Source organism: Somniosus microcephalus, unplaced genomic scaffold (genome assembly GCF_052327205.1).
Source record: "Somniosus microcephalus isolate GS21.2 unplaced genomic scaffold, FLI_Smic_1.0 unresolved_chr3, whole genome shotgun sequence".
NCBI classification, from domain to species: domain Eukaryota; kingdom Metazoa; phylum Chordata; class Chondrichthyes; order Squaliformes; family Somniosidae; genus Somniosus; species Somniosus microcephalus.
The window spans coordinates 50052398-50071264 of record NW_028225181.1 but is presented as its reverse complement, the minus strand read 5'-3'; positions in this window follow the sequence as shown (position 1 = coordinate 50071264).

The window sequence follows — 18867 nt, the reverse complement described above, 5'->3', positions numbered from 1 at the left end:
AAGTAACACGTAAGAGAGAGAGGTATCTTCCTTCTGAGACTGAGGCCAGACTGAGCTAGCTTACAAAAGGGGCCAGGTTTGGGCGGAGCCCTACACACACAGCACATTCCAGCACATTCCAATAAACAATACAAATGAGGACTGGGGGAAGGAAATGACACTGAAACCGACCACAGTCACAGGCAGTGATGAATGAATATTTCATCACATTCACCCCTTCTATAGATTTAGTCTGTTCGGGGGTTTGATAGTCCTCTGCGACCGACGTGGCTGTTGTGGTGCCGCGGGTGTCGGCTAGGCTGGTGTCCCCGGTAGTCTCCTGGGTCTCTGCCGGGGGTGCCGCCAGGGTTGTTGAAGGGGTAGTTGGCGGGGGTGCCGTTGGTCGATGTTCTTCCGGGGTGATGAAAGACTAGTGGGTGGGTAAGAGTTGCTGTGATCATTGTTGCTGCTATTGCCATGGTTGTTGTCGATGCCGGGCTGGGGCGACGTCTTTTATGGACATGGTGTCCTCCCTTCCGTCGGCGTGCCGGACATATGCGTATTGGGGTTTGGCGTGGAGTAGGTGTACTGGCTCCACGAGAGGGTCCGTCTTGTGGCCCCTCACATGCCTTCGCACGAGTACCGGACCTGGGGTGGAGAGCCATGACGGCATGGATACGCCTGAGGTGGATTTCCGGGGAAAGACAAACATTCGTTCATGAGGCGTGGCATTAGTGGCCGTACACAATAGCGACCGTATCGAATGGAGCACATCCGAGAGGACTTCCTGCCAGCGGAGATAGGGAGGCCCTTGGTCCTTAGAGCTAGAGTGACTGCTTTCCCATACTGTCCCGTTCTCTCGCTCCACTTGGCCGTTACCCCGGGGGTTGTAGCTGGTGGTACGGCTCGTGGCGATCCCCTTGGACAGCATGTACTGGCGTAGCTCTTCACTCATGAAGGACGCCCCCCTATCCGTATGGATGTAGCTCGGCATACCGAACAGGAAACAGGCTGTTGAGGCATTTAATGACCGTGGCCGCTGGTCATGTCTGGGCAGGGGAAGGCGAATGGGAACCGGGAGTATTCGTCCACAATGTTCAGGAAGTAAACATTGTGGTCGACGGACGGGAGGGGTCCCTTGAAATCTAAGCTGAGCCGCTCAAAGGGCCGTGTAGCTTTGATTAAGTGGGCCCTATCTGGGCGGTAGAACCGAGGCTTGCACTCAGCGCAAGTGCGGCAGTTCCTGGTCAGAGACCGAACTTCCTCAATCGAGTAGGGTAAGTTACGGGACTTTATGAAGTGGAACAGCCGCATGACCCTGGGTGGCAGAGGTCGTTGTGGAGGGTCTGTAGCCGATCCCCGGTGGCGCTGGCACACATCGCTCGTGAGAGGGCGTCAGGGGATTCGTTAAGGGCCCCTGGCCGGTAAATGATGTCGTAATCGAAGGTGGAGAGCTCGATCCGCCACCTAAGAATCTTATCATTTTTAATCTTCCCCCTCTGTTTATTATTGAACATAAACGCTACCGACCGCTGGTCGGTAAGTAGGGTGAAGCGTTTGCCGGCTAGGTAGTGGCGCCAGTGGCGCACTGCCTCCACGATGGCTTGGGCCTCCTTTTCCATGGAGGAGTGTCTGATCTCGGGCTCTTGGAGGGTCCTCGAGAAGAAAGCTACGGTCCGCCCCGCCTGGTTGAGGGTGGCCGCCAAGGCGAAGTCAGACGCATCACTTTCCACTTGAAATGGAGGTTCTCGTCCACTGCCTGTAGCGTGGCCCGCTCAATATCCTGCTTAATGCTTTTGAAGGCGCGTGGGCCTCAGCAGAGAGCGGAAAAGAGGATGCTTTCAAGAGCGGGCGGGCTTTGTCGGAGTAGTTGGGGGCCCATTGAGAATAATAAGAAAATAACCCCAGGCACCTTTTCAGGGCTTTGGGAGTGTTGGGCAGGGGCAGCTCCCGTAGGGGGCGCAATCGGTCGGGGTCTGGTCCGATTTCCCCATTCTCCACCACGCTGCTAGTATGCAGAGGCGCGTGGTGTTGAAAACACACTTGTCCTCGTTGTAGGTGAGGTGAGTTTTTGTGCGGTTTCCAGGAACCTCTCGAGGTTCCGAGTCGTGATCCTGCTGATTGTGGCCACAGATGGTGACGTTGTCGAGGTAGGGGAAGGTTGCCCTGCAAGTGGTGGTCATCGACCATGCGGTCCATCTCCCTCTGAAAAAACCCAGACCCCATTCGTCACCCCAAAGGGGACTCTGAGGAATTGGTAGAGGCGTCCGTTCGCCTCGAAGGCGGTGTACGGGCGGTCCTCTGGTCTGATAGGGAGCTGGTGGTCCGCTGACTTGAGGTCGATGGTGGAGAACACCCGGTATTGGGCGATTTGGTTCACCATTTCTGATATGCGGGGTAGCGGGTAGGCGTCTAGTTGGGTGTACCTGTTGATCGTTTGACTATAGTCGATCACCATCCGTTTCTTCTCGCTACCCCTTACCACTACCAATTGGGCGCGCCACGGGCTGTTGCTGCGTTCAATAATGCGCTCTTTCAAGAGCCTGTCTACCTCGGTCGCGATAAACCGCCTGTCCTCCCAGCTGTACCTCCTGCTTTTGGTCGCTATTGGCCGGCAGTTAGGGGTAAGGTTCGCGAATAGCGAAGGCGGCTTTACCTTCTGGGTAGCCAGACCGCACACTGTGAGGGGCGGCTGGGACCCACCGTACTTGAGCGTGATGCTTTGGTGGTTGCACTGGAAATCCAGGCCCAAGATCACGCTCGCACATAGGTTCTTCATGATTAATACTTTAAAATTATCGTATACAGTTCCGTTAACACCCAATTGTACCGTGCAGTAACCCAGAATGGTCGATGTCTGGGTTTTATCAGCCATAGAGATGGTACCCTGAGCAGGGACCACCTTTAGGGAGAGTTGCTGTGCCAGTTCAGGGTGGATAAAACTCTCCGTGCTTCCACTGTCAATTAAACATTTAACCCAGCACCCGTTTACCTCGATGTCCACCATTGATTTGGATAGCGGGTGCGGCCTGGTCTGGTCCACTGTGACCGATGCCACTGTAGGGCCCTGATCGATACAAGATGGCGTCCACGCTGTCTGCTCATAAGATGGCGCACCCCACGAGGTCGGGCAAGATGGCGTCCAAGATGGCCGCTCCCACGGCGCACACGCGGCGGTGGCGGGTTTTCCGGCGGTTGGTTTTCCGGCGGGGTTCCCTCTGCACACCTTCCCGAAGTGCCCCTTCTTACCGCACTTAAAGCAGGTGGTGCCTTTCACCGGGCACAGGTTTCTGGTGTGTTTTGGCTGCCCGCAGAAGTAGCAGTTGGGTCCCTGACGCGTCGCGGCTGTCGTAGGGCTTCTGGGGGGAGAGCGGGGCCCCGCCGGTGTCGGGCTGCCGGGCGGGGAAGATGCCTTCCAAGATGGCGGCGCCCTCGGTGCACACGTGGCGGCGTGGACGGCGCGGGCTGAAGAGTAGGTGTCCGAATTTCTCTGGGCCACATCCAGGGATCGCGCGGTGTCCGCAGCCTGTTTCAGGTCCAACCCCGTTTTTTCCAGCAGTCTTTGCCGGATGTAAGTGGAGCTGAGGCCTGTGATAAAGGCATCGCGAACAAGCTCGTCAGTGTACACTGCGGCTTTTACATCTCGGCACTTGCAGTCTTTGCCAAGCATTTTCAGGGTGCTTAGGAACTCCTCCACCGATTCCCCAGGTCGCTGTGCGCGAGTAGCGAGCAGATGCCTAGCATACACCTCATTCGTAGGCTGCTGGTAATGCGCCTTTAAGATGTCGCAGGCGGCCAGGTACGTATCGGCGTCTTGGATGAGGGGGTAAACCCGGTGGCTTACCCAATTCCGCAGAATTCCGAGTCTCATCCTCGCAGCGTCCGTAGCGTCTTTGACGGCTGCGGAATTGTCCAGGAAGAATTCCATACACTCAAACCAGTGTCCGAAGCGTGCTGATGCGTCCGGAGCATGTTGATCCAAATCCAAACGTTCGGGTTTCAGGAGTTGATCCATAGTGTTGAAAAATAAGTTAATAAAATTGATGTGCCTCAATAATTCCGAGACTCGATGTTAGCGAAACAAAACAAGGCTTTTATTAACTTAGAAAGTAACACGTAAGAGAGAGAGGTATCTTCCTTCTGGAGACTGAGGCCAGACTGAGCTAGCTTACAAAAGGGGCCAGGTATGGGCGGAGCCCTACACACACAGCACATTCCAGCACATTCCAATAAACAATACAATGAGGACTGGGGGAAGGGAAATGACACTGAAACCGACCACAGTCACAGGCAGTGATGAATGGAATATTTCATCACAGAGAAAGAGAGAGAGAGGGAGAGAGAGAGAGAGATGGAGGAGAAAGAGAGAGGAGGGAGAGAGAGAGAGAGGGAGGAGAAAGAGAGAGAGAAGAAGAGAGAGAGAGACGGAGGAGAAAGAGAGAGGAGGGAGAGAGAGAGAGAGGGAGGAGAAAGAGAGAGAGAGAGGGAGAGAGAGAGAGAGACGGAGGAGAAAGAGAGAGGAGGGAGAGAGAGAGAGAGACGGAGGAGAAAGAGAGAGAGGGAAAGACAGAGAGAGAGGGAGGAGAAAGAGAGAGAGAGGGAGAGAGAGAGAGAGACGGAGGAGAAAGAGAGAGGAGGGAGAGAGAGAGAGAGAGGGAGGAGAAAGAGAGAGAGAGGGAAAGAGAGAGAGGGAGGAGAAAGAGAGAGAGAGGGAAAGAGAGAGAGAGGGAGGAGAAAGAGAGAGAGAGGGAGAGAGAGAGACGGAGGAGAAAGAGAGAGAGAGGGAGAGAGAGAGATGGAGAAGAGAGAGGAGGGAGAGAGAGAGAGAGACGAAGGAGAAAGAGAGAGGAGGGAGAGAGAGAGAGAGAGGGAGGAGAAAGAGAGAGGAGGGAGAGAGAGAGAGAGGGAGGAGAAAGAGAGAGGAGGGAGAGAGAGAGAGAGAGTGAGGGAGGAGAAAGAGAGAGGGAAAGAGAGAGAGGGAGAGGGAGGAGAGAGAGGAGGGATGGATCTAGTGTGGTGGATTATACAATCACTGACATGGACCCCTGCGATATCAACGCATTCACTGTCAGGCAGCAATCCCCCCTCTCAGACCATAACCAAATAAATGTGTACCTTAAACTTTCTGCCCAAACTACAGACACAAAAAAGGAACCCAGTAAGCTCCATAAACTAAACCAGACATACAGATGGGCCCCAGACAGTGGACATAAATTCATCACAGCACTAAACTCACCTGATCTCACAAGTAAAATATCAAAATTTAAAGAAAATCTATATGAGATCACCAGAGATGGTGTAAACATGGCCATAGATGATATTAATATGATCTTCCATGAGGCAGCTGTAAAAGCCGACCTTGTGAAACAGAAGAAGAAACGTTACAAAAGACAAAAAATGAGAAATGGTTTGATGACGAATGCAAAAATGCCAGAAAAGACATGAGAAAAATATCAAACCAAAAGCATCGCCAACCAAACAACCCAGACCTGCGTATTAGATACAATGAGACCCTCAAAAGATATAAACGCACCATTAGGAACAAAACACAAAATTATACCCACAAAAGACTTGAAGAAATTGAAAACTCCATTAATCAAAATCAATTCTGGGAAATGTGGAATAACCTGAGTACAACACAATTACAAGCATTACCAATCCAAGATGGTGACATCTGGAGAACACATTTTGAAAACCTCTACAAAGACATCCCAGTAAACGAAACAAACTCAAGTCAACATCATGTCACAGAAAAACTCCACACATTAGAAGCAACAATTAAAGACAACCAAAACCCTCTGGACTCCCCAATCACTTGGAAAGAACTGGCCACAAAAACAAAATCTCTCCACCTAAAGAAAGCCTGTGGTCCAGACAACATCAAAAATGAAATGCTCAAGTTCAGCACTATGGAGATGCAGGGTGCTGTACTCAAGTTATTCAACATCATATTACGTTCAGGCTGTTTTCCCGATATCTGGTGCCAAGGACTCATCTCTCCCATATAAAAAAGTGGAAACAAATCAGACCCAAATAACGACCGTGGCATCTGTGTCAACAGTTGTCTAGGGAAGTTATTCTGCAGTATTCTAAATAGTAGATTACTGGATTTTCTTAACAAACATAATATCCTTAGAAAAAATCAAATAGGCTTTCTTCCAAAACACCGCACCACCGACCATATCTATACCCTTCACACTCTCATTGAAAAACATATACACCAAACAAAAAATGGGAAAATATTCGCTTGTTTCATTGACTTCAAGAAAGCTTTTGACTCTATTTGGCACGAAGGGCTCTACTACAAACTTCTTCAGTGTGGAATAGGGGGCAAAGTCTATGACCTTATTAAATCGATGTATCTGGAAAATAAATGCGGTGTCAAAATTGGAGACAAACGCACCGGTTTCTTCACCCAGAGAAGAGGCGTCCGGCAGGGTTGCAATTTGAGTCCGACCCTGTTCAACATATACATAAATGAGTTAGCAGACATGCTGGAGCAAAGTGAGTCACCGGGTCTCTGTCTCCTGGATGGGGAAGTGAAATCCCTGTTCTATGCGGACGACCTGGTTCTGCTGTCTCCCACAGAACAGAGATTACAGCAACATTTAGACCTACTCGACAAATACTGCCAAAATTGGGCCCTGACAGTAAATCTAAAGAAAACCAACATCATGATTTTTCAAAAAAGGCCCAGATGTCAGGAAAACAAATACCAGTTTACTCTCAGTGATACCATCATAGGACACACTATGAGCTACACTTACCTTGGTCGAACCATTACAGCATCAGGGAGCTTCAGCATAGCAGTGAATGCACTAAAAGAAAAAGCCCGAAGAGCCCTATATGTAATAAAAAGAAAATTCTACAACATCCAAATTCCAATCAAAATCTGGCTCAAAATATTTGATAGTATAATCCTGCCCATTGCGCTGTATGGTAGTGAAGTATGGGGCCCACTCAATCACCATAGCTACACTAAATGGGAAAAACACACAATAGAAGCCCTACATGCAGAATTTTGCCGAAGCATTCTTCGCACCCAAAGGAAAACACCAACAAATGCATGTAGAGCCGAACTAGGCAGATACCCACTGATAATAAACATCCAAAAACGAGCACTAAACTTTCTAAATCACCTCAAATCTAGTTCCCCAGACACCCTTCATTGTAAAGCCCTCCAGACCCAAGAGCTGAACCCAGAAACGAGTCCCCTGAGTCAGTGGTTACTGAAACTAAGTACTCCTACCCAGCCGGACCCTGACCAGTCCCAGACCAACACTGCTGTCCAAACACCAATCCGAGTGAACCAAATCATTAAACAATGCAAAGAAACCTACCTGGAACATTGGAACAAAATAACCAAAAGCAAAAGCAGATTAGATTGCTACCGGGCCCTAAAAAGAGAATATAAACTGGCAGACTATCTCTCAACCATCAGAGACACAAAACAGAGACAGACCCTCACCAGATACAGACTAAGCGACCACCAACTGGCATTTGAAAAAGGAAGATACAAGAAATCCTGGCAACCTAAAGAAAATAGAATATGTGATCACTGTCTGCCCGGCGAGGTTGAGACAGAGGTGCACTTCCTCCTAAAATGCGAAAAATTCAACAAAACAAGAAACATATATTTTGACAGGCTCAGCCTTACAACCCCAGATTTCAAAGAATTGGATGACCTGTCAAAATTAAGAATAGTCCTGGGGGAAGGAGACAGACCATATCTTGGTGCCCAATATGTAACAACATGTCACAGCCTGAGGAACAGTGAGTGACTAACGAGCACACCCATAGCATATATAATCTAAAAATGTTTAAATCAATACCGAATGTACCCAACGACTGTTTAAATTAATACTGAATGTACCCAACGAGGGTCAACGACTGTTTAAATTAATATTACCTGTACCCAACGAGGGTCAAAATTGTTTGACACCTACAGAATGTTGGAAACCTGTACTTTTTGTTATGTAAGCTTTGGCAATATGGTTCCCTGTAAACTTTCATGCCAATAAAGCATTTGAATTGAAAAAATTGAATTGAGAGGGAGGAGAAAGAGAGAGAGAGGGAAAGAGAGAGAGGGAGAGGGAGGAGAGAGAGGAGGGAGAGAGAGAGAGAGACGGAGGAGAAAGAGAGAGGGAAAGAGAGAGAGGGAGGAGAAAGAGAGAGAGAGGGAGAGAGAGAGAGAGACGGAGGAGAAAGAGAGAGGAGGGAGAGAGAGAGAGAGACGGAGGAGAAAGAGAGAGGAGGGAGAGAGAGAGAGAGACGGAGGAGAAAGAGAGAGGAGGGAGAGAGAGAGAGGGAGGAGAAAGAGAGAGAGAGAGGGAAAGAGAGAGAGAGAGGGAGGAGAAAGAGAGAGAGAGGGAGAGAGAGAGACGGAGGAGAAAGAGAGAGGAGGGAGAGAGAGAGAGAGGGAGGAGAAAGAGAGAGAGAGGGAAAGAGAGAGAGAGACGGAGGAGAAAGAGAGAGGAGGGAGAGAGAGAGAGAAGGAGGAAAAAGAGAGAGAGAGGGAAAGAGAGAGACGGAGGAGAAAGAGAGAGGAGGGAGAGAGAGAGAGAGATGGAGGAGAAAGAGAGAGGAGGGAGAGAGAGAGAGAGACTGAGGAGAAAGAGAGAGGAGGGAGAGAGAGAGAGAGACGGAGGAGAGAGAGGAGGGAGAGAGAGAGAGAGGGAGGAGAAAGAGAGAGGGAAAGAGAGAGAGAGAGGGAGAGAGAGAGAGACGGAGGAGAAAGAGAGAGAGAGGGAGAGAGAGAGAGAGACGGAGGAGAAAGAGAGAGGAGGGAGAGAGAGAGAGAGAGGGAGGAGAAAGAGAGAGGAGGGAGAGAGAGAGAGAGACGGAGGAGAGAGAGAGAGGAGGGAGAGAGAGAGAGAGAGGGAGGAGAAAGAGAGAGAGGGAGGAGAAAGAGAGAGAGAGGGAGAGAGAGAGACAGAGAGGGAGGAGAAAGAGAGAGAGAGGGAGAGAGAGAGAGAGAGGGAGGAGAAAGAGAGAGAGAGGGAGAGAGAGAGAGACGGAGGATAAAGAGAGAGGGAGAGAGAGAGAGAGAGGGAGGAGAAAGAGAGAGAGAGGGAAAGAGAGAGAGGGAGGGGAAAGAGAGAGAGGGAGGAGAAAGAGAGAGAGAGAGACGGAGGATAAAGAGAGAGAGAGGGAGAGAGAGAGAGAGAGAGGGAGGAGAAAGAGAGAGAGAGGGAAAGAGAGAGAGGGAGAGGGAGGAGAGAGAGGAGGGAGAGAGAGAGAGAGAGGGAGAGAGAGAGAGAGAGGGAGGAGAAAGTGAGAGAGAGGGAAAGAGAGAGAGGGAGAGGGAGGAGAGAGAGGAGGGAGAGAGAGAGACGGAGGAGAAAGAGAGAGAGAGGGAAAGAGAGAGAGGGAGAGGGAGGAGAGAGAGGAGGGAGAGAGCGAGAGAGAGGGAGAGAGAGAGAGAGAGGGAGGAGAAAGTGAGAGGAGGGAGAGAGAGAGAGAGAGGGAGGAGAGAGAGGAGGGAGAGAGAGAGAGGAGGGAGAGAGAGAGAGAGGGAGGAGAAAGAGAGAGAGGGAGGAGAAAGAGAGAGAGAGGGAGCGAGAGAGAGACGGAGGATAAAGAGAGAGGGAGAGAGAGAGAGAGAGAGGGAGGAGAAAGAGAGAGAGAGGGAAAGAGAGAGAGGGAGGAGAAAGAGAGAGAGAGAGACGGAGGATAAAGAGAGAGAGAGGGAGAGAGAGAGAGAGGGAGGAGAAAGAGAGAGAGAGGGAAAGGGAGAGAGGGAGAGGGAGGAGAGAGAGGAGGGAGAGAGAGAGAGAGAGGGAGAGAGAGAGAGAGAGAGGGAGGAGAAAGTGAGAGAGAGGGAAAGAGAGAGAGGGAGAGGGAGGAGAGAGAGGAGGGAGAGAGCGAGAGAGAGGGAGAGAGAGAGAGAGAGGGAGGAGAAAGTGAGAGGAGGGAGAGAGAGAGAGAGAGGGAGGAGAGAGAGGAGGGAGAGAGAGAGAGGAGGGAGAGAGAGAGAGAGGGAGGAGAAAGAGAGAGGAGGGAGAGAGAGAGAGAGGGAGGAGAAAGAGAGAGGAGGGAGAGAGAGAGAGAGAGAGGGAGCAGAGAGAGAGAGGAGGGAGAGAGAGAGAGGAGGGAGAGAGAGAGGGAGAAAGAGAGAGGAGGGAGAGAGAGAGAGGGAGGAGAAAGAGAGAGGAGGGAGAGAGAGAGAGAGGGAGGAGAAAGAGAGAGGAGGGAGAGAGAGAGAGAGAGGGAGTAGAGAGAGAGAGAGGGAGAGAGAGAGAGAGGGAGGAGAGCGAGAGAGAGAGAGGGAGAGAGAGAGAGGGAGGAGAAAGAGAGAGGAGGGAGAGAGAGAGAGGGAACCTGACTTCATAGACCCACAGGGCAACAACCATGTGTTTGGCCAGACCCGTTTATATGTCACACCAACCATCGCAAATCGGAACAACCTTGATTGTGAAATAAATAAAAGCGGTAGGGAGGTAGTGCAACTCTGCCGAGCCTTAGGCCTGTACATAGTTAACGGTAGGTTCAGAGGGGACTCCTTAGGGAGACTCACATATTCCTCAACTCTTGGGTCTAGTGTGGTGGATTATACAATCACAGACCTGGACCCCTGCGGTATCAATGCATTCACTGTCAGGCAGCAATCCCCCCTCTCAGACCATAACCAAATAAATGTGTACCTTAAACTTTCTGCCCAAACTACAGACACAAAAAAGGAACCCAGTAAGCTCCATAAAATAAACCAGACATACAGATGGGCCCCAGACAGTGGAGATAAATTCATCACAGCACTAAATTCACCTGATCTCTCAAGTAAAATATCAAAATTTAAAGAAAATCTATATGAGATCACCAGAGATGGTGTAAACATGGCCATAGATGATATAAATATGATCTTCCATGAGGCAGCTGTAAAAGCCGACCTTGTGAAACAGAAGAGGGAACGTTACAAAAGACAAAATAAAAATGAGAAATGGTTTGACCACGAATGCAGGACTGCCAGAAAAGACCTGAGAAAAATATCAAACCAAAAACATCGTCAACCAAACAATCCAGACCTACATATTAGATACAATGAGACCCTCAAAAGATATAAACACACCATTAGGAACAAAACACAAAATTATACCCACAAAATACTCGAAGAAATTGAAAACTCCATTAATCCAAATCAATTCTGGGATACGTAGAATAACCTGAGTACAACACAATTGCAAGCATTACCAATCCAAGATGGCGACATCTGGAGAACACATTTTGAAAACCTCTACAAAGACATCCCAATAAACGAAACATACCCAAGTCAACATCATGTCACAGAAAAACTCCACACACTAGAAGCAACAACTAAAGACAACCAAAACCCTCTAGACTCCCCAATCACATGGAAAGAACTGGCCACAAAAACAAAATCCCTCCACCTAAAGAAAGCCTGTGGTCCAGACAACATCAAAAATGAAATGCTCAAGTTCAGCAATATGGAGATGCAGGGTACGGTACTCAAGTTATTCAACATCATATTACGTTCAGGCTGTTTTCCCGATATCTGGTGCCAAGGACTCATCTCTCCCATATATAAAAGTGGAAACAAATCAGACCCAAATAACTACCGCGGCATCTGTGTCAACAGTTGTCTAGGGAAGTTATTCTGCAGTATTCTAAATAGTAGATTACTGGATTTTCTTAACAAACATAATATCCTTAGAAAAAATCAAATAGGCTTTCTTCCAAAACACCGCACCACCGACCATATCGATACCCTTCACACTCTCATTGAAAAACATATACACCAAACAAAAAATGGGAAAATATTTGCTTGTTTCATTGACTTCAAGAAAGCCTTTGACTCTATCTGGCACGAAGGGCTCTATTATAAACTTCTTCAGTGTGGAATAGGGGGCAAAGTCTATGACCTTATTAAATCGATGTATCTGAAAAATAAATGCGGTGTCAAAATTGGAGACAAACGCACCGGTTTCTTCACCCAGAGAAGAGGCGTCCGGCAGGGCTGCAATTTGAGCCCGACCCTGTTCAACATATACATAAATGAATTAGCAGACATGCTGGAGCAAAGCGAGTCACCGGGTCTCTGTCTCCTGGATGGAGAAGTGAAATCCCTGTTCTATACGGACGACCTGGTTCTGCTGTCTCCCACAGAACAGGGATTACAGCAACAACTAGACCTACTCGACAAATACTGCCAAAATTGGGCCCTAACAGTAAATCTAAAGAAAAACAACATCATGATTTTTCAAAAAGGCCCAGGTGTCAGGAAAACAAATACCAGTTTACTCTCAGTGATACCATCATAGGACACACTATGAGCTACACTTACCTTGGTCTAACCATTACAGCATCAGGGAGCTTCAGCATAGCAGTGAATGCACTAAAAGAAAAAGCCCGAAGAGCCCTATATGTAATAAAAAGAAATTCTACAACATCCAAATCCCAATCAAAATCTGGCTCAAAATATTTGGCAGCATAATCCTGCCCATTGCGCTGTACGGTAGTGAAGTATGGGGCCCGCTCAATCACCATAGCTACACTAAATGGGAAAAACACACAATAGAAGCCCTACATGCAGAATTTTGCCGAAGCATCCTTCGCACCCAAAGGAAAACACCAACAAATGCATGCAGAGCCGAACTAGGCAGATACCCACTGATAATAAACATCCAAAAACGAGCACTAAACTTCCTAAATCACCTCAAATCTAGCTCCCCAGACACCCTTCATTTTAAAGCCTTCCAGACCCAAGAGCTAAACCCAGAAAAGAGTCCCCTGAGTCAGCTGCTACTGAAACTAAGTACTCCTACTCAGCCGGACCCTGACCAGTCCCAGACCAACACTGCCGTCCAAACACCAATCCGAGTGAACCAAATCATTAAACAATGCAAAGAAACCTACCTGGAACATTGGAACAAAATAACCAAAAGCCAAAGCAGATTAGAATGTTACCGGGCCCTAAAAAGAGAATATAAACTGGCAGACTATCTCTCGACCATCAGAGACACAAAACAGAGACAGACCCTCACCAGGTACAGACTAAGCGACCACCAACTGGCAATTGAAAAAGGAAGATACAAGAAATCCTGGCAGCCTAGAGAGAATAGAATATGTGATCAATGTCTGGCCGGCGAGGTTGAGACAGAGATGCATTTCCTCCTAAAATGCGAAAAATTCAACACATCAAGAAACATATTATTTGACAAGCTCAGCCAAACAACCCCAGATTTCAAGGAATTGGATGACCTGTCAAAATTAAGATTAGTCCTGGGAGAAGGAGACAGACCATACCTTGGTGCCAAATATGTAACATGTCACAACCTGAGGACTGTTTAAAATTAATACTGAATGTACCCAATGATGTACAAAGACTGTTTAAATTAATATTGTTTAATGTAATATTGTATGTACCCAACGAAGGTCAAAATTGTTTGACACTTACAGAATGTTGGAAAACTGTACTTTTTGTTATGTAAGCTTTGGCAATATGGTTCCCTGTAAACTTTCATGCCAATAAAGCATTTGAATTGAATTGAATTGAATTGAGAGAGGGAGGAGAGAGAGAGAGGGAGGGAGAGAGAGAGAGAGAGAGAGGGAAAGAGAGAGAGAGAGAACATAAGAACATAAGAAATAGGAGCAGGAGTAGGCCAATCGGCCCCTCGAGCCTGCTCCACCATTCAACAAGATCATGGCTGATCTGATCCTAACCTCAAATCTTCTATCACTCTCCATCCACCCGAACCCATGTGATCTCCCGGGAGAGGCGAAAAACCAGATAAAAGACCCAATGGCCAATTTGGGAGAATAAAATCTGGGAAATTCCTCTCTGACCCATCTAGGCGATCGAAATTCTTCCAGGAGATCAGTCTGTCCCTATATTTTCTACAGAGGGAAAGAGAGAGAGAGGATGGAAAGAAAGAGATGGAGGAGAGAGACAGAAAGAAAGAGAGGATGAAAGAGAGAAGGAAAGTGGAAAGGAAAGTGAGAGAGAGAAAGAGAGACTGATTTCTGCAGCACCTTTCACTGTCTTTTTGAAGTGTGGTCACTGTTGTAATGTGGGAAACACGGCAGACAATTTGTGCACAGCAAGCTCCCACAAGCAGCAATGTGATAATGAGCAGATCATCTGTTTCAGTGATATTGGTTGAGGAATAAATATTGGCCCCAGGACACCGGGGAGAACACACCTGCTCTTCTTCAAAATAAATCAACCTTAAAGGACAGATGGAGACTCGGTTTAAGGTCTTATCCAAAAAGACAGCACCTCCAACAGGGCAGCGCTCCCTTAGTACTGCCCCTCAGAATATGTGGAATTCCCTCAGTACTGCCCCTCCGACAGTGTAGCACTCCCCAGTATTGCCCCTCTGACAGTGCAGCACTCCCTCAGTACTGACCCTCCGACACTGCAGTGCTACCTCAGTATTGCCCCTCCAAAAGTGCAGCACTCCCTCAGTACTGCCCCTCTGACAGTGCAGCGCTCCCTCAGTACTGCCCCTCCGACAGTGCAGCACTGCCCGTCCGACAGTGCAGCGCTCCCTCAGTATTGCCTCTCTGACAGTGTAGCACTCCCCAGTATTGCCCCTCCGACAGTGCAGCACTCCCTCAGTACTGACCCTCCGACAGTGCAGCACTCCCTCAGTAATGCCCCTCCGACAATGCAGCACTCCCTCAGTACTGCCCCTCCGACAGTGCAGTACTCCCTTAGTACTGCACCTCCGACAGTGCGACGCTCCCTCATTACTGCACCTCTGACAGTGCGGTGCTCCCTCAGTACTGCCTCTCTGACAGTGCAGCACTCCCTCAGTACTGCCCCTCCGACAGTGCAGTGCTCCCTCAGTACTGCCCCTCCAACAGTGCAGCGCTCCCTCAGCGCTGACCCTCCAAAGTGCGGCACTCCCTCAGTAATGCACTGGGAGTGTCGGCCTGGATTTTGTGCTCGAGTCTCTGGAGTGGGACTTGAACCCTCGACCTTGCCTGTCTGTCTCTATCTGTGTTTATAATGAAATCTGCGCCTGGACAATACAGAGAATGGGAAACCGAGAATAACAGGAGATGGAACCGAGACTCCTCATCATTCAAACTGCTCGATAGTAAAACCCATCCGCTGGTGACAGGGTCAGGGGTCAGTCAGTCATCGCCACAACAACAGTAAATCGTTCTTCAAACATTCTCCTCTCTGAGCTGCTAAAGTGAGCAGAACATTGTCAGAGGGAACAGCGCAGTGAGGGAGCTCTGATCCAGGAATAAAGAAAGGGTGAAGTTTAATGTGCAGCCGGTTTACTGGGGACAGTGGGCAGTGAGTGAGATATTGGTCAGGGAGAGGGTTAATGGGGATAAAGTCTATGGCCTCAGGTTTAATCCACTTACTGTCGCCTCTCCCGGGCTCTGGGTTTTCAGTCTGAGTATTAAAGGTTTAGTCCCAGACCCAATAGAACAGGCTGCGATATTACAGAGCGAATGTTTGGCTCGTTCAGACTGAGACCCCGTCTGCTGTTCGAACCTGCTTAAAATAAACCCCCTTAAAACAGGGGAAAATATCCCAGAATCTCACAGCACAGAAGGTGGCCATTCGGCCCATCATGCCTGTGCCGGCTCTTTGAACAACTGCTTGAACCGGCTTAAACTTAACTCCCTTATGACCCAATATTGGGGGACAGTCAATACTGAGGAGGACTGCAATAAATTACATCAAGACATTAATAAACTTGCAGAATGGGCATAAATTTGGCAATTAAAATTCAACACAGATAAATGTGAGGTGTTACATTTTGGTAGTAAGAATAAGGAGGTCACATATTAGTTGTAAAATAAGAATCTAAATGGGGTTGAGGAGCAAAGGGATCTCGGAGGACAAATACACAAATCACTAAAAGTAGTGACACAGCTTAACAAGGCCATAAAAAACCGCAAACCAAGCACTGGGGTTTATTTCTAGAGGGATAGAATTGAAAAGTAGGGAAGTTTTGCTAAACTTGAATCGAAGCTTGGTTTGCCCACACTTGGAGCACTGCGTGCAGTTCTGGTCACCATATTACAAAAAGGATATCGAGGCACTGGAGAGGGTGCGAAAAATATTGACAAGGATGATACTAGATATACCGAGGTTATACCTGTCAGGAAAGGACGAACAAGCTGGGGCTCTTTTCTCTTGAAAAGAGAAGGCAAAGGGGTGACCGAATAGAGGACGTTAAAATTAAAAGGGTGCAGAGGAGATTGACTGGAGTAGACACAGAGAGAGAGTTTCCACTTGTGGGGAAGAGCAAAACTAGAGGACATCAATTTCAGAAAGACAAGAAATCAGATCGGGAATTCAGGAGAAACTTCTTTACCCAGAGAGTGCTGAGAATGTGGAACTCGCTACCACAGGGAGTGGTTGAAGCGAATATTATAGATGCATTTAAGTGGAGGCTAGACAAGCATATGAGGGAAAAGGGAATAGAGGGTTCTGCTGATAGAGTTAGATGAGGAAAGACGGGAGAAGGTTCAAGTGGAGCAAAAATCCTGGCACTCCCAGGGCAGGTACAGCACGGGTTAGAAACAGAGTAAAGCTCCCTCTACACTGTCCCATCACACACTCCCAGGGCAGGTACAGCACGGGTTAGATACAGAGTAAAGCTTCCTCTACACTGTCCCATCAAACACTCCCAGGGCAGGTACAGCACTGGGTTAGATACAGAGTAAAGCTCCCTCCACACTGTCCCATCAAACACTCCCAGGGCAGGTACAGCACTGGGTTAGATACAGAGTAAAGCTCCCTCTACACTGTCCCATCAAACACTCCCAGGGCAGGTACAGCACGGGTTAGATACAGAGTAAAGCTCCCTCTACACTGTCCCATCAAACACTCCCAGGGCAGGTACAGCACGGGTTAGATACAGAGTAGAGCTCCCTCTACACTGTCCCATCAAACACTCCCAGGGCAGGTACAGCACGGGTTCGATACAAAGTAAAGCTCCCTCTATACTGTCCCATCAAACACTCCCAGGGCAGGAACAGCACGGGTTAGATACAGAGTAAAGCTCCCTCTACACTGTCCCATCAAACACTCCCAGGGCAGGTACAGCATGGGTTAGATACAGAGTAAATCTCCCTCTACACTGTCCCGTCAAACACTCCCAGGGCAGCTACTGCACGGGTTAGATACAGAGTAAAGCTCCCTCTACACTGTCCCATCAAACACTCCCAGGGCAGGAACAGCACAGGTTAGATACAGAGTAAATCTCCCTCTACACTGTCCCCATCAAACACTCCCAGGGCAGGTACAGCACGGGTTAGATACAGAGTGAAGCTCCCTCTACACTGTCCCATCACACACTCCCAGGGCAGGTACAACACGGGTTAGATACAGAGTAAAGCTCCCTCTACACTGTCCCATCAAACACTCCCAGGGCAGGTACAGCACGGGTTAGATGCAGAGTAAAGCTCCCTCTAAACTGTCCCATCAAATACTCCCAGGGCAGGTACAGCACGGGTTAGATACAGAGTAAATCTCCCTCTACACTGTCCCATCAAACACTCCCAGGGCAGGTACAGCACGGGTTAGATACAGAGTAAAGCTCCCTCTAAACTGTCCCATCAAATACTCCCAGGGCAGGTACAGCACGGGTTAGATACAGAGTAAAGCTCCCTCTACACTGTCCCATCAAACACTCCTAGGGCAGGTACAGCATGGGTTAGATACAGAGTAAAGCTCCCTCTACACTGTCCCATCAAACACTCCCAGGCAGGTACAGCACGGGTTAGATACAGAGTAAAGCTCCCTCTACACTGTCCCATCAAACACTCCCAGGGCAGGTACAGCACGGGTTAGATACAGAGTAAAGCTCCCTCTACACTGTCCCATCAAACACTCCCAGGGCGGGTACAGCACGGGTTAGATACAGAGTAAAGCTTCCTCTACACTGTCCCATCAAACACTCCCAGGGCAGGTACAGCACGGGTTAGATACAGAGTAAAGCTCCCTCTACACTGTCCCCATCAAACACTCCCAGGGCAGCTACAGCACGGGTTAGATACAGAGTAAATCTCCCTCTACACTGTCCCATCAAACACTCCCAGGGCAGGTACAGCACGGGTTAGATACAGAGTGAAGCTCCCTCTACACTGTCCCATCACACACTCCCAGGGCAGGTACAACACGGGTTAGATACAGAGTAAAGCTCCCTCTATACTGTCCCATCAAACACTCCCAGGGCAGGTACAGCACGGGTTAGATGCAGAGTAAAGCTCCCTCTAAACTGTCCCATCAAATACTCCCAGGGCAGGTACAGCACGGGTTAGATACAGAGTAAATCTCCCTCTACACTGTCCCATCAAACACTCCCAGGGCAGGTACAGCACGGGTTAGATACAGAGTAAAGCTCCCTCTAAACTGTCCCATCAAATACTCCCAGGGCAGGTACAGCACGGGTTAGATACAGAGTAAAGCTCCCTCTATACTGTCCCATCAAACACTCCCAGGGCAGGTACAGCACGGGTTAGATGCAGAGTAAAGCTCCCTCTAAACTGTCCCATCAAACACTCCCAGGGCAGGTACAGCACGGGTTAGATACAGAGTAAAGCTCCCTCTACACTGTCCCATCAAACACTCCTAGGGCAGGTACAGCATGGGTTAGATACAGAGTAAAGCTCCCTCTACACTGTCCCATCAAACACTCCCAGGCAGGTGCAGCACGGGTTAGATACAGAGTAAAGCTCCCTCTACACTGTCCCATCAAACACTCCCAGGGCAGGTACAGCACGGGTTAGATACAGAGTAAAGCTCCCTCTACACTGTCCCATCAAACACTCCCAGGGCAGGTACAGCACGGGTTAGATACAGAGTAAAGCTCCCTCTACACTGCTCCACCAAACACTCCACGGGACATTGTGAGGTCATGAAAGGTGCTACAGAAATGCGAGTCTTTATTTTGAAGTTGA